Source organism: Triturus cristatus, chromosome 2_2 (assembly GCF_964204655.1).
Source record: "Triturus cristatus chromosome 2_2, aTriCri1.1, whole genome shotgun sequence".
NCBI lineage: Eukaryota > Metazoa > Chordata > Amphibia > Caudata > Salamandridae > Triturus > Triturus cristatus.
Genome location: NC_140582.1, coordinates 337,249,894 through 337,263,787, shown reverse-complemented (window position 1 = coordinate 337,263,787; position 13,894 = coordinate 337,249,894). Strand labels below are relative to the sequence as shown.

Genomic DNA, 13,894 nt, shown 5'->3' with positions numbered 1-13,894 from the left:
TGTGAGTTGAGCCCGAAGGGGCTCCATGTGGAGGTTGCTGATGGTAGGAGATTGTATAGAACCCTGGAGAACTCTACAGAAGATAGGGATTTTTGGGACCTGTAAGAGCCTACGTAAATAAACTGGTGTTGACTAGTAATGCAGGAAAGGAACCAAACAAGGGCATTGCCGGTGAATGCCATTCAAGATTCCAGGGTGTGGATGAGGGTTGGATGTTTGACTATGTAGAAGGCAGTTGAGAGACCCAGCAACATCAGGAGGCAGGGTTCATCTTCATCCGTGGTCAGCAGGGTATTGTCTACAATGTGTATGTTAGTGATCTTCAAGCTGCAGCGTGATCTGAATCCGGATTGGTAATCATGTAGGTGATAGTTAGTATTGATGTGATCTTGGAGTTGAGCGCAGACTGCTTTTTCAATGGTCTTGCAGATGAAGGGTAGGTGAGTGGTAGGCCTGCAGCTGGCAAGATCACCAGGGTTGAATGAAGACCTCTTTAAGAGAGAGATAAACTGTCCTGTCCTGCAAGTTTCTGGAAAGATGCCTTGAGTGAGGGAGGCATTGAAAATAGAAATCCGAGGCTTCCCGGGAGAGAGATTTAATGAAGGACAAAGGTAAGACATCATCTTCACAGGGAGTGGCTTTGAGGTAGTTTATTATGTCCATGAGTTCCTGTGACAGACAGAAATTTAAAGGATGACCATTGTGGAATTCCACAAGAAGGGCTGTATGGAAAAGGAGAGGCTGGCTTGGTGGTTTTTCGATGTGCTATCGGCTCTTCTTCATTATTTCCCTGAAGAATAAGTTGACGGCATTGCGCTTGTTTGTGGAGTGTGGTATAGGTGGATTAGGAGGGGGGTTGATGTAGTATCTTATTGTCCGAAAAAGTGTTTTGCTTCTGTTAGCGGCTTAATGGATGGTGATGGTTTAGTGCTTTGCTTTTGTGTAATGAGCTGTCTGTGTATTTTCCAGAGAGACTTCCACATCACGAGGTCATCAGGAGTTATGTTTGTTGCTCTGAAACAGATAGGCCTGAGATGCCACCTCTAGGGTTCATGTTGATCAGACAATAGTCCACCCTTACAAGTTAGAAGGGGAACATGCCAAGACTGGCTTCTGTCCCTGATGATCCTTGGTCTAGCTAAAGAAACATTTCCAAATATTTCTCGCAAGGAAGGTGGAGAAATGAGCATAACAGTAAAAGAAACAATAGCAGCCCTGACTAGTTTGGGATGCTATCAGGATTAAAAGCTAAGTGGGCTAAATACTGCATTTTCTCTACTCACTTCAAAACCAGTGAAGAGGTGAGCGGGCATTAGAATGAGTCTGTTGGCTGTATGAAACTTTAGGATGGTCTGAAGACTTTTGCCAGAATGTGCCAGCTGCAGCACATCAGTGAGTTATTTCTAGACCAGTGCTTTATATGTTTGGCCAATATCTTGTGCATTGTTCCTCAGTTGTCAGTAATATTTATATACCGCCAGTGATAATGTATTGCCTGGTCTACAATGGGACCCATGCTGCTTAGTACACCAATGTTTCTTGGTAGATGCGATTTTGTTTAAAGCATTCGAGGAACCTGCACTTATGTTTGCAGTGCACATTTCCTAACGCGTAAGTACAAATGTCCTTGGTGAATTTGAACCTTTTGGCTTAATTCACAATTGCAATTGTGCGAAGCATACTAAGCTGCATTCTTTTTTCTCATTGAACTGATGAGGGTACACAGGAGAGATAGGATTTATCAGACGGGAAATGTTGCTGTGTAAGCTTTAGTAAGATTATTTGAAAACCCTTTTAAAAATACAACAGCATTTTCTGTTTGGGACAGTTTCACTTGAAATTTCACTTAATTCTCGGATTTGATGGGGCTTCAGATTCAGCAGGCTTGTCTTTATACACACACTAATTGCTGACATTATGCTGATTTCCTGAGGGACAGAATTTGCTGCAGACTTCAACAGAGAAATACAAAAGGCTGTGACCTTTCATCACTTATTTAAAACGTGGAAGAATACATCAAAAAGATAAGCAGCTAAGAAATAATACAGAGAGTGAACTGATTTTTAACAAGTATAAAAAAGAAATACAGGGTTGTAAGTAGAATAGAGCGTTAATAGCTCGCTTTAACAGCAGGCGCCTGCGTCTGCTTTTGCTCTGGTCACTGAAAGCAAGCGGTGTCAAGAAACGGGAACAATATTTCAATGAACAGGCACAATGTGTCAATGGTACACAATCTGACCCAAGCTACAGATCTGGAAAACAGTCAGTTCACCTGCACCTGTTTTATTTTAGCTAATAGGAGATAGTTTGTATTACAACAACTCATTTACTGCAAACACATTATTTGAGCTATGTAGTCCTATCAAAGGAATGTGGTCCTCATTTATGACATTTTGGAGTAGGGCAGCGCAGCGAGGCACCTTGCTGCAGAGCCCTTCGCCAAAGTGAAAGGGCAGGAATGCACTGTATTTAAGCAATACAGTGCACTCCTGTCCTTTCTGCCTGCGCTGGCGCCGTTTTGGCAGCCTAGTGCCAACGTAGTCACTGGGGGGGCGAAGAATTCTGCTCCGTCACTAGAGTTCATGGAGTTCTGCCCACTCCACTCGGAGTTCCGAAAGACTCAGCAAAGTGATGTGGAGTGAAGTTTTTTCTCTCGAGTTGCTGGTCAGCGTAAAGTTGGTGAGCATTCGTGAGAAAAGAATCGCGTGCTAAACCTCCTCCCGGCGATATTTCTCAACGCGAGCAGTCATGCAAGCGAACGCTCATGTTGAGAAATCTGCGACTCATGTTAAGGAAGCTGCTGCTCAAGTAAAATGTCTACTCGAGCGGCAGAAAGCAGCAGCGCCCTCTTGTGTGATTTGTAGTGCTGTTCGTACTGACTTTACAGCCCGGGACGAACTCTGGCACTAAAAAACAGTGCAAGCAGCACGACTTAGCAGACTCCGCCACTAGTGGAACTCCGCGGAGTGCGGCTGAGTTTTTCCGGCACTTTGCATACTCTGCCCAGGCCTAGTAGGCACCCTTGCACCAAGGTGCAAGGGTGCCCTCATTGCAGGCAGGATTGTTTTTGTGCAGAAAGGGGCTCATTTTCTGTACAAAAACAGTCCTATGAGGCGTTTTCCTCTTTCTATGTGTGCTGCAGAATGCAGCACACATGGAAAGAGGAAAAAACGAGGAGCAATAAGCATATTTCTCCTCGTTACACCTCACCTCGGGAGGTGTACAGTTTTGAAGCTTTCCCAGGATTATATCACTCACTGTAAATCTGGGGCAGCGTCAAATTCCATGGATGTTGCGTGGGAATGCCCACCGCAACACCCATGGAATGCCTCCCGGGCCTAGAGTAAGGTGGCAGCGATTTGCGCTGCGTCGCCATACTCATGATTTATGAGGTTACTCAAAGCCACGCAGGGTGGCTTTGCATGGCTTCATAAATCTTTACGAGAGGGGGCGTGGTTTCGGCGCCTTAGAAGATGGCCGCCGCTACGATGAGCTCCGCAGCGATGTGAGGCGACGCAGCTGTTCCAGGACACTCTCTCCCGCTGTCGGAGCGTGGAAATTGCTTCCGACTTCATTGGAAGTACTGCTCCAGTCGTCAGGCTCAAATTCCTGGCATATGGTGAGCGAGAAGACACTTTTTCGACTTCATGACGGTTGCGATTCACCCGCGGCCGCCATTTTGTTTTTTCATGAAGTAATCTCCTCACTTTTGCCGCCCTTTCTCCGCAAATAATGCAGACCCCCAACGAAAAATCTCTATAATGAAGAGTCTGGGGCAATTTATTGGAGCATTTATTGGAGCGCATCTTCTGCCTTTCTACTGCCTTGACTGACTTTTTGTTCTCTCATGCTTGTTGCTGGAGAAGGACTGCGCTCCTCAGGAAAATAGTATGAATTGGTCAGTCATATGAATCCCCCACTCTCTGCTGTTGTCCGCTCCTTTTGAATACCACTCCTTTCTGAACAATAACTTGAAATTATTTTTGGCGCTTCTTTATACCTAAAACCGTATACGTGCATTGGGTGTTACTCTGCTTTCAGAGACTCTCTAATACTGTACCTCTCTCACAAAATTTTTGTTGTGGGGTACTTTTACTCAACTCAGCCATGGCAACATCCCGAACTGCTCGTAAGGATACTCTGCAAACCAGTGATACATCTCTGGAGGACTTTAACCCTTTTAACATCCTGCAAGAGGGAGCGGACGATAATCCTGGTGACCCTGTTACTACGAAAGGTTCTTCTTCCTCTATGACTCGGTTAGGTGCCAAACAAGGATCCAAAATACCGTCATCGGCTTCCTTCACGCCTAGGAAAAGAGGAAAAGCGAATCCACCCTCCCCCACCAATTCTTCTTCACCTCTCTCGTTGGAGCTTATCCTTGAGGAGATTCGTGCCCTCAAACCATATATGGAAGAAACTAACACCCGTCTGTTGAGTTTGGAAGATAACTGGTCACATACTGTACAAAGGGTCGACGTTCTGGAGAAGCGTGTTGATTCTGTTCAAGATTTCGCTGCTCAAGTTCCTCATATTCACAAAGAAGTCGATCACCTCAAACAACAGGTCGAGCAGTTAGAAAATCGCAATAGGCGCAATAATTTGCGCATTTATGGCCTGGCTGAGGGACTTGAAGGTTCTGATCCAATATCTCATTTTAAGTCTTTCCTTCCAACTCTTCTTGGTTTTTCAACATCTCCGCCATTAAATATTCAACGTGCACACCGTTTGGGTCAGAGTCCTCATTCTTCATCTTCCTCAGCAAAACCCAGAGGAGTTATTTTGTACTTCTTAGAATATACTGACCTACTTAAGGTTTTGCACGCCGCCAAACAGAAAGGAAAGATCACTTGGAATGGTTCTAACCTCTTTTTTGCCCAAGATGATGCCAAGGTTACGGCTGATCGACGCAAGAAATTTTTGGATATGAGACCAGCACTTCGCAGCATGAATGCTCGTTATGGCTTATTCCATCCCTGTCTGTTCAAAGTAACTTACAATAACAAAACAACCAACTATGAGGACCCTGAGGTGCTTCAAACATTTCTGAACTCGTATAGTGGAGTCTCTATGGATGTTTCTAAGCCATGATCTGACTTGAATGCTTTAGCTCCAAATGCTCATTGTTTGTTTCTTATTTGCCCTAAATTCTGATTCTTCTTTATGTTCCTTATATGTGTATATGTTGGAGTTATGTTATTTCCCATGTTAATTATTGTTCTTATATTCCCCTTTAACAGGTTGCGGTTTCTGTGTTCCCCTACCTTCTTCGTTTTTTCGTTCTTCCTGGATGATGTCTTGCGTGTGCCCCTCGTCCTGCGATTTCTCATCCGGCGTCTGGCCTCCTTCGCGTGGCTCCACCTACCCCAACATGATTGTTCTTTTGTGGTATGTTTTTTCTATTAGCTGTATGTCATCTCTATTGTTATTATTCTCGTTTTGTTTCTTTCCTTCCCACTATCTTCGCTCTCTCCCTCTTTTTCTCTTTTTTCTTCTGCTCCGTTTATATTTTTGGCTTATCTTTTATGCTTCTTATGTAATTCATTTCTTTCTTTACTATCTTATGATCGTCTATATGTCTTATTGCTATCTCACTACAATAATGCCTTTTTTCTGTATTTTACTGCATTCTTCACATGTTTTTTGCTTACATGCATGGCAACTTCTTTTACAAATAGTTTTTGCTAAGTTTATAAAGATTTAAATGTCGTTAAATGTTATATCTTGGAATGTTAAAGGTTTGGGTTCTCCTATCAAACGTCAGCGAGTTTTGTCACATGTTGCAAATTTAAAAGGAGATATTGCTATTCTGCAGGAAATCCATATACAGGATACTGAGATAACTAAATTACGGCGAAATTGGGTGGGCCACGTTTTTGCATCACCGGGCTCAGGAAAACGGAATGGTGTTGCCATTCTCTGCCATAAACGCTTGGATGTTCATCTCATAAAGCAGGACAATGATTTGGATGGTAGATGGGTTATGACCTCTTTGCTGATTAATAAGGTTCCTCTCACTATTTTTAACGTTTATGCTCCCACTACACACGATAAACTGTTCTGGCCCCAAATTCTTTCTCTTTTAATGCAATGTACTGACGAATATTTGATTTTTGGTGGGGATTGTAATATGGTTGTAGACCCCTTTATTGACAGGCATTCTAATTCCAGATTTGTCCCCTCCGCTGCACATTCCCAATTCACTTCCACTATTTCTCAAAGAGCTCTTGTAGACTCTGCCACCCCACACTTCAAGAGTATACTTATTACTCACCCGCTCATTCCTCACAATCCCGAATAGACTACCTTTTTATTTCCAAGGCTCTACTTCAACATATTTCCCGGGCAGACATAGGCTCTATATTAATTTCTGATCATGCCCCCGTTTCCTTGAGTTTGGACTTACTCCCTCCCACTAAAGGGACCAGACGCTGGAGGTTTAATAATTCCCTTTTACTGGATCCTAAATTCACACCAGCCTTTCTCGAGTTTGCCTCCTTATTTTTCGAGGAGAATGAATCTCCTCAACTATCTCCTCAACTTATATGGGACTCCTTTAAGGCTGCCTCTAGGGATTTCATCATATCCTTTGTTGCACAAAAACGTCGTGCAGCCTTTCTCTCATCTCAAACACTCAACTTACAAATTAAAAAGTTAGAGCATCTTTATTACATGTCAAATAGCCAATCTATTCTAAAAGAACTCATTAGCGCTAAGCTTTCTTTTAATAAAGTGTCTACTGACTCTGCAAATTTGTATTTGCTTAAATCTAGCGCTAAATACTACACTGCACAAAACAAATCTGGTAATCTTCTTGCTAAGTATCTCAAGGTTAAAAAAGAACGTACCAAGATTGAATCTATCACATCTTCATCTAATACTGTGCTTCATAGAGACGAAGACATTCTCTTGGAATTTTCCAACTTCTACAAATCATTATACACCCCTGAGTCTCCACCTCTTCTATCTGATATTGATCAGTATTTAGCCTCCATTTCTCCTCCTCCTTCCTCTTTGAACGTAGATTTCTCTTCTCTAGAATCTGATATACACGCTAAAGATATTCTCAAGGCTATCCAGTCACTCAAAAAGGGGAAAGCTCCGGGTCCGGACGGCTTTACGATAGAATTCTACACACACTTTTCTAATTTACTTATTCCCAAATTACTTAATTTATTCCTATTTTTTATTGCTTCCCGGAGTTCTGAAGGTTCATTTCAAGAGGCTCTAATTTGTCTCCTCCCTAAAGAAGGTAAATATCATTCCTTATGTAAAAATTATGGGCCTATTTCTTTAATTAATTTGGACTATAAAATTTTCGCGAAGATTCTTGCGCTTCGTCTGGATAATATTTTACCTCACTTAATAGGCAAAGAACAATGTGGTTTCATTAAAGGTCGCCACCTCTCGGATAATACCCGTCTCTTTTTCAATGTACTTAGTAAGTCTCATTCCCATCACTCCTCACTAGCAGCCGTGGCTTTGGATGTTGAGAAAGCTTTTGATAGGGTTAACTGGCAGTTTATCTTTTCGACCCTTACCTGGTTTGGTTTCGGCCCTAAGTTTCTATCCTATGTTTCATTGCTTTATTCTTTTCCAAAATCATTTATTCTGGCTAATGGATTGGTCTCTTCTTCTTTCCCACTACTCAGAGGTGTCAGACAGGGTTGTCCTCTTTCTCCGCTTTTATTTATCCTGACCCTAGAACCCTTCTTATCTAAAATCCGGATGAACAAGAACATTACTGGTTTTCCTTATGGTGATCAGCAATTAAAAATCTCGGCTTATGCCGATGATATTCTTTTATTTATATCTAATCCCCAATCTTCTCTACCGGCCTTTCTTTCAGAAGTCTCTACTTTCTCCTCGGTTTCAGGGTACAAGCTCAATGTAGATAAATGCGAAATTCTTCCATTAAATAAGTATTGTTTCCATGCTGACTTTGTATCTTCTTCCTTTCATTGGAGTCCTACGAAGATTAAATATTTAGGCCTATGGTTCACTCCCTCTATTAAAGATACTGTAGCGCTCAATCTTAAAAATCTTCTGTCAACATTATCCGACTCTACAGCGCGGTGGCACCCCTTGTTTTTATCATGGTGGGGTAGACTGGATTCTGTGAAAATGATGTTGGTCCCTATAATTTTATTCTTCTTGTCCAATCTTCCTGTTAACATTCCTAAATCCTGGTACAAAAAAATATATACTATTCTCTCGCAATTTCTGTGGCAAAAGAAAAAGTCTACGATGTCTTTTTCCAAACTCAAACAACCTAAACACTTGGGTGGTGTTAATTTTCCCGACTTTGCATCTTATCATACTTCCTTCTTCCTGAAGAATTCCTCGGCATTACTATCTCAGAATGCAACAGATTTACTATCTTTTCCTTTGTGGGTAGAAATTGAATCTCATTTCATTTCCCCTTTCTCATTTGATGAATTTCTGTCTTTATCTAACACCCCCCAAAAATTTTCTCTCCCCATTCTTATGCATACTCGTAAACTATTTCATCCTATTATGTTAGATGGTTTAGATGACCGAAATAGGTTCTTGCGTTCTCCGATTTGGTATAACAATCACATTAAGATTAAAAATCGGACAATTTTTTGGAAGGATTGGTTCAAGCTTGGTCTTAAGTGGACACATCAGCTTTTTCTAGGCGATACCTGTATATCCTTCTCTACATTACAATCGTGTTATTCCCTCCCCCTTTCGTATCACCCTAAATATATATTACTGACCCTAGCTGCTCAAAGTTCTTACGATAAGCTTATGACTTCTTCCGTGCAGACCACTCCCTCTCCAGTTCCAATCTCATTCTTAATAGGGAACATTTCAGCTTCTCAAATTTATAACAAATTAAGATTCATTGGTCAGCCCCGTAATAAATCTGCAGTTGAATCTAGCTGGGAATCTGATTTATCTACTTCCTTTTCCACTTCAACCTGGGATAAAATTTGGATTAAACTTCGGAAATCTTCTAGGGCAGCAAATACCACACAAACACTGTTCTTTATACATAACAGACTTTTACTCACTCCTGCTAAACTACATCAAATTAATCATCTATGTCCCTCTACCTGTTGGTCATGTCCAGCCCCGGTTGCAGACCTTATGCACATGCTATTTACTTGCCCAGTTATTCATCAATTTTGGTCTAGGGTTTGGCAACAAATTAACAAACTATTTCATACGCAAATCCCATTTTCTTTTGCCCATATTTTTCTGGGTTGTGTTGCGGAGGTTTGGTCCTCCTCCACCTCCCTTAATATCCTCATTATTGATTTACTTATTGCTGTTGCTTTCCAACAAATTACTAAATCATGAAAAAATGCCTCAAATGTTTCTTCTCAAGCCTGGTGGTATGGAGTTTGTTATAACCATCGATTGGATAGAGCCTATGTTCACCCGATTACATTAGCCATTAAACGTGACTTACTATGGTTACCTGTGACTAACTTCCTAAATGTGTCTGCTCAATCGTTGCCATCGCATACTCCAGTCATAGAAGAAGTTTCCAAACCTCCTTAGATTATAATTAGTTAAATATGGTTGTATTTGTGCTTTATTCTCAATATATAATTAAGTTTGTAGTAGTGAGATCAACATGATGTATGTGTTATATATTAGACCAACATTTTTAGTGATATAAGTATATGATATTTCTATCTGTTTACTTTTCCTCCTCCCCCCCTTCTTTCTCCTTCCTATCTCCTTTTTCTTCTCTCCTCTTCTTACTTTTTCTTTCCTTATTGTACGCAATATTTTTTCTACTTTGTGCTATTGACACATACTGTATTGTATTATTGCTCTATCTTATGTTTATTTCCAATAAACTTTTCTTTAAACTCAAAATAAATCTTTACGAGATCCCTGCGTCATGCATTCACCACTTTACCTGGTTAAAAGTGACGCAGAGCTCTCATAAATAAGCCCCTGTGATTGAATCACCTCCGTGCCTAGCTTGCAGATGAAGCCCAGTTTCTAAACTTATCCCATGTGTTTTGTTCAGAATGCTTAAGAGATGCTTTAACAGAGGAGTCTCCACCCTTTTCAGTAATTAGAGCTACTTAAGGTCAATGAAAATCATTCCGAGCTACTAATATTATTAGTGCTCTACACACCAGAAAAGATCATATGAGTGGCCACCCTATCCTAGATTACCAGCCATGATCACCTCGGAGCAGGGTTACCAAAACTAATGTAAAAAGGGCTTTGTCAATTTTGAATGCCTCTAAAAGGGTAATACATAACATCCACATCTGCAATACCCATGGCATTAAAGTAATAATACCAAGGTAATAATGTTAATAATACATCTTCTGATGCTGCATGATTAACCATTATCAGTTTTAAATATTTTTGGGAAATGATGGGCTTTGAAAATACACACATTTTCAACTCAAATGCTCACTTTTCAGTTTGGTATATGTATATAAATTCAACCAAGCAAAAGCTTCTAATTTAGTAGTCTGGGCTGCACACAGGAAAGCTATCCATGGGTAGCTGAATAGCTACCAGTAGCTCACAAACTAATCATTGGAGAAGGCTGCTTTAACACAAGCGGTTTTAGTGTAATAACTCACAAGCATCAGTCAAATGTTGAGATGAAAGGTGAAGATCAGAGTTTTAGACTTATGACTGTCATCGCACTAGAATCCCACGCATCTTAATATTGCTCAGGGCTTCTCTTCCTCTTACCACTCCCAAGCATCCTCATTATGGGGCATATTATCAAGCCAGGCGATAAAAACTGCCGCTAAAACGGCGATAATATGCTTGATAATATGCTCTATGGAATTCCAATTGAAGCCCATGTTAGATGTCCTTCACATCTAACATGGGCTTCAATTGGAATTCCATAGAGCATATTATCAAGCCCATTATCGCCGTTTTAGCTGCAGTTTTCTGACGCTAAAGCGGCGATAATATTATCGCCTGGCTTGATAATATGCACCTATGTGTCCTGTAACTGCACACCTTGGGAATGTCGATAAGGGTGCATTACATGACGTGCGGGACTGTGGTCATCAGAGGATTTCTCATTATCACCCAACTCCAAACCTGGCCCTTAAGTCTTATTGTTTGCACTGATGACGTAGCGAGAGAGGATCTGTAACCTAGAAGAAGTTCTATACAACTTAGTGCTAGTGAATCATTTGTATATTGCATTGTGTCTGCAGAGGGGGACTCCTTGTTTGAAGAGAGAGCAGCGAGGTGGTGTGATTAAAAGCAGCGAGGCAGAACAACATCAGCGGGAGAGCAGTCCTAGCAGCTTTGATGCTGGTGGACAGCTGGGGATTTGCCCTATGATCAAAATGGCCAGTACACCCATAAATCTTGCATTTCTATTTGCGTAACAGCATGGAGTGTCAAGTACTAAAATACTGAAGGTCACCACCTCTAGTGAAGCTGTTCAAGTTGCTATCTAGGTTGCGAACAGCAGCCATGTCACTGTTGATGAATACAATGAATAGTGTTTACAGAGGGATATTTAGGAGTCAGATTCTGCTCCATATATATAATATCATAATCTCACTTGCACCGTGCACTCTTGTAAGTGTAAGTGACATTCTCTTGTGCTTTTCCTATAAATATTCAGATTTGAAAACTGGACTGTATTTAAAAATTCCTGGATGACAGTAACAAGCATTGCTGTTCCCAAAAATTGACAATAGTGTTAAACGCTGGAAGTCAGAATGCTGTACACAGCATTATATCCCTCTGCCTTGGGTTTAACGGCCCTCTTCCTACATTACAGCCCTGATCAGCTGATAAGGGTCTATAACAATGGAGAGGGCCTTTTACAACCAGTATAGTCAGAAGCAGAAGGGCTATAATGCTATCACAACATTTCACCTTATAAGTGTATGATGTTACAAATTAAAAATGGAAAACCATAAAGACAAAAAAAGGAATTTTTAGAGCAGGCGGTCTATACCAGCCATTTTTGGACCCAAGTCACTTCATTGCCTTCAATGGAGCTATTGACCATCCAATGTTCTTATATGCAATAGGGACCTATGATGAGAAGAATCATGGCCTCACTCTACTCTGCAAGGATACACTCTGGGCACACCCACACGAGCACATTATTTCCAAGGGAGTAGGGGATGTCAGGCTTCTCTTGTGAAACACTTTCCTCTCTTTGTAACTCCGCTTTTTGATTGTGACATTATTCGAGTTTTTTACTTGGAATCAGTCAAACTAAAAATGAGCATTTCTAAAAAAAGAATTTACATACCCACAGGTCCTGTTGGAGCCTGTGTCGTAGCTGAAATTCCAGAATTTAAAAGCGTGTGGGAATGGAGGATGCCAATAGTGTGTGTTGGCTCACGCATGGTCATTGGATTGTATGTTTTCCACAGCATTCTACGGCTGATATGTTTTCTGTTTTTTACTTGCCTCTTCATGTATGGTGTTTAGCACTTACACATGACACTGTCTAAGCCCATGTTTATGGAGTGTTCCGATTTTAACTGATTTATTTTTCCATCGGTCTAATCCCATTTGCTTTGTATTGTTGTTACACCTTTTGATTTAACCAGTTACGTGCATTAATGAACCTCCAGGAAATGATTCATTACATATTTTGCTTCTAAGCTCCTCCTCTTCTGCTAGGCACTGGATGACCCTCCCACTGAAGCATGTCTGCTGTTTTGTATTGTGTGTTTTGCATTGAGGTCAACACATATATATTGCATGCAAACCCTCTAATATCTTACAAGCACGTCCAGATATTTAGAATTGAGTATATTTACGTATCTTTTCTTTCATCCAATCACCTTAGTGGCTGGGTAGTATGCTACAGAATGGCGGAATGTTTGGTTAGAAGAGTGTTGATTTGCAGTGTGGTCTGTGTGTGAAGTGGTTTAGTGTTGTGCCTGATTTAACGGAGTGTGATTTCATTCTGACTTAGGTCATTGCCCCTAGGCGTATATGGGCTTGAATGTGTGCTCCTTGCATTCATTTATTGTTATGACTCATTGAGAGGGTTGATATAAAGTCCACCCGCAGGTGGCAGAGGAGCAGAATATGGTATTCACTGGATAGATGTTGTCATGGTAGATGTTCTATATATTCCCCAAGGAGGACTGGTGTGCAACCCACAGGCATGCACGGGTTATAAGGACCCTATGTAAATGCTGTACTGGGTCTACCAAGAAGTTACAGTAGAGTGACCCATGGCCATGCTCTAGATGAATGCAGCCATGCATCTAAAATGTTGACACAGGGTGATGATGAGTGAACCACAGAAATGCACAAGATAAACATAGCGTAGCGAATGTGGACCAACAGGATAGAAATCTACATGGTGTGCTGGTTTACAGACAGCCACAGTAAATACTCTGTAGGGTCCAACTAGGAGTGACAGAAGAGCCTCACAGAAACATGCACTTTGTGACCTATATATTTTGTAATTAGTAAAGAATTGACAAAGCCGACCTTTATAATAAAATGTTGATTTTTAAAATTCTGAATTGTGGTAATAGGAATGAATAATAGTAAGGTAGATCTCAAATTGTGGCTGACCACAATTGGAGGTCATCACAGGGATGGTGGACTTCTAGAGATCAGGCAATGTGACCGGTTTTTATTAAAGAAAACTTTAATTTTTAAATGCAGCCCAATTTCCTTAAAGAAAACATGACTGCATTTGAAAAAAAAAGTTTTCTTTTTTTGTTTGTTTAAGAGGTGGCAGTGGTCCCCTGCCTGCTGTTCAGCAAAACCTTTTTTTTGTTCATTCACAAAGCAGAAAGGCTCCCAATGGGACCCCCTCCTTTTTATCAATGCATTACCACCTCCTTTGAGGTGTCCGTAAAATATCAGGGCCTCAATTATGAGGCCCTACTGGTACTATTGCACCACTGGAACGTCACATTTTTTGACGTTC

General features: G+C 41.0%; 1 long non-coding RNA gene across 1 annotated transcript in view; it reads left to right on the top strand.

Annotated features, from left to right (window-relative positions):
- Positions 1-13,894, top strand: part of LOC146862254 (uncharacterized) — a 191,310-nt gene that overhangs the window by 92,232 nt on the left and 85,184 nt on the right. Inside the window, exon 2 of the long non-coding RNA XR_014978399.1 lies at positions 5,241-5,388. This is a non-coding gene — a long non-coding RNA (uncharacterized LOC146862254). The remainder of the gene's footprint in view (positions 1-5,240; positions 5,389-13,894) is intronic.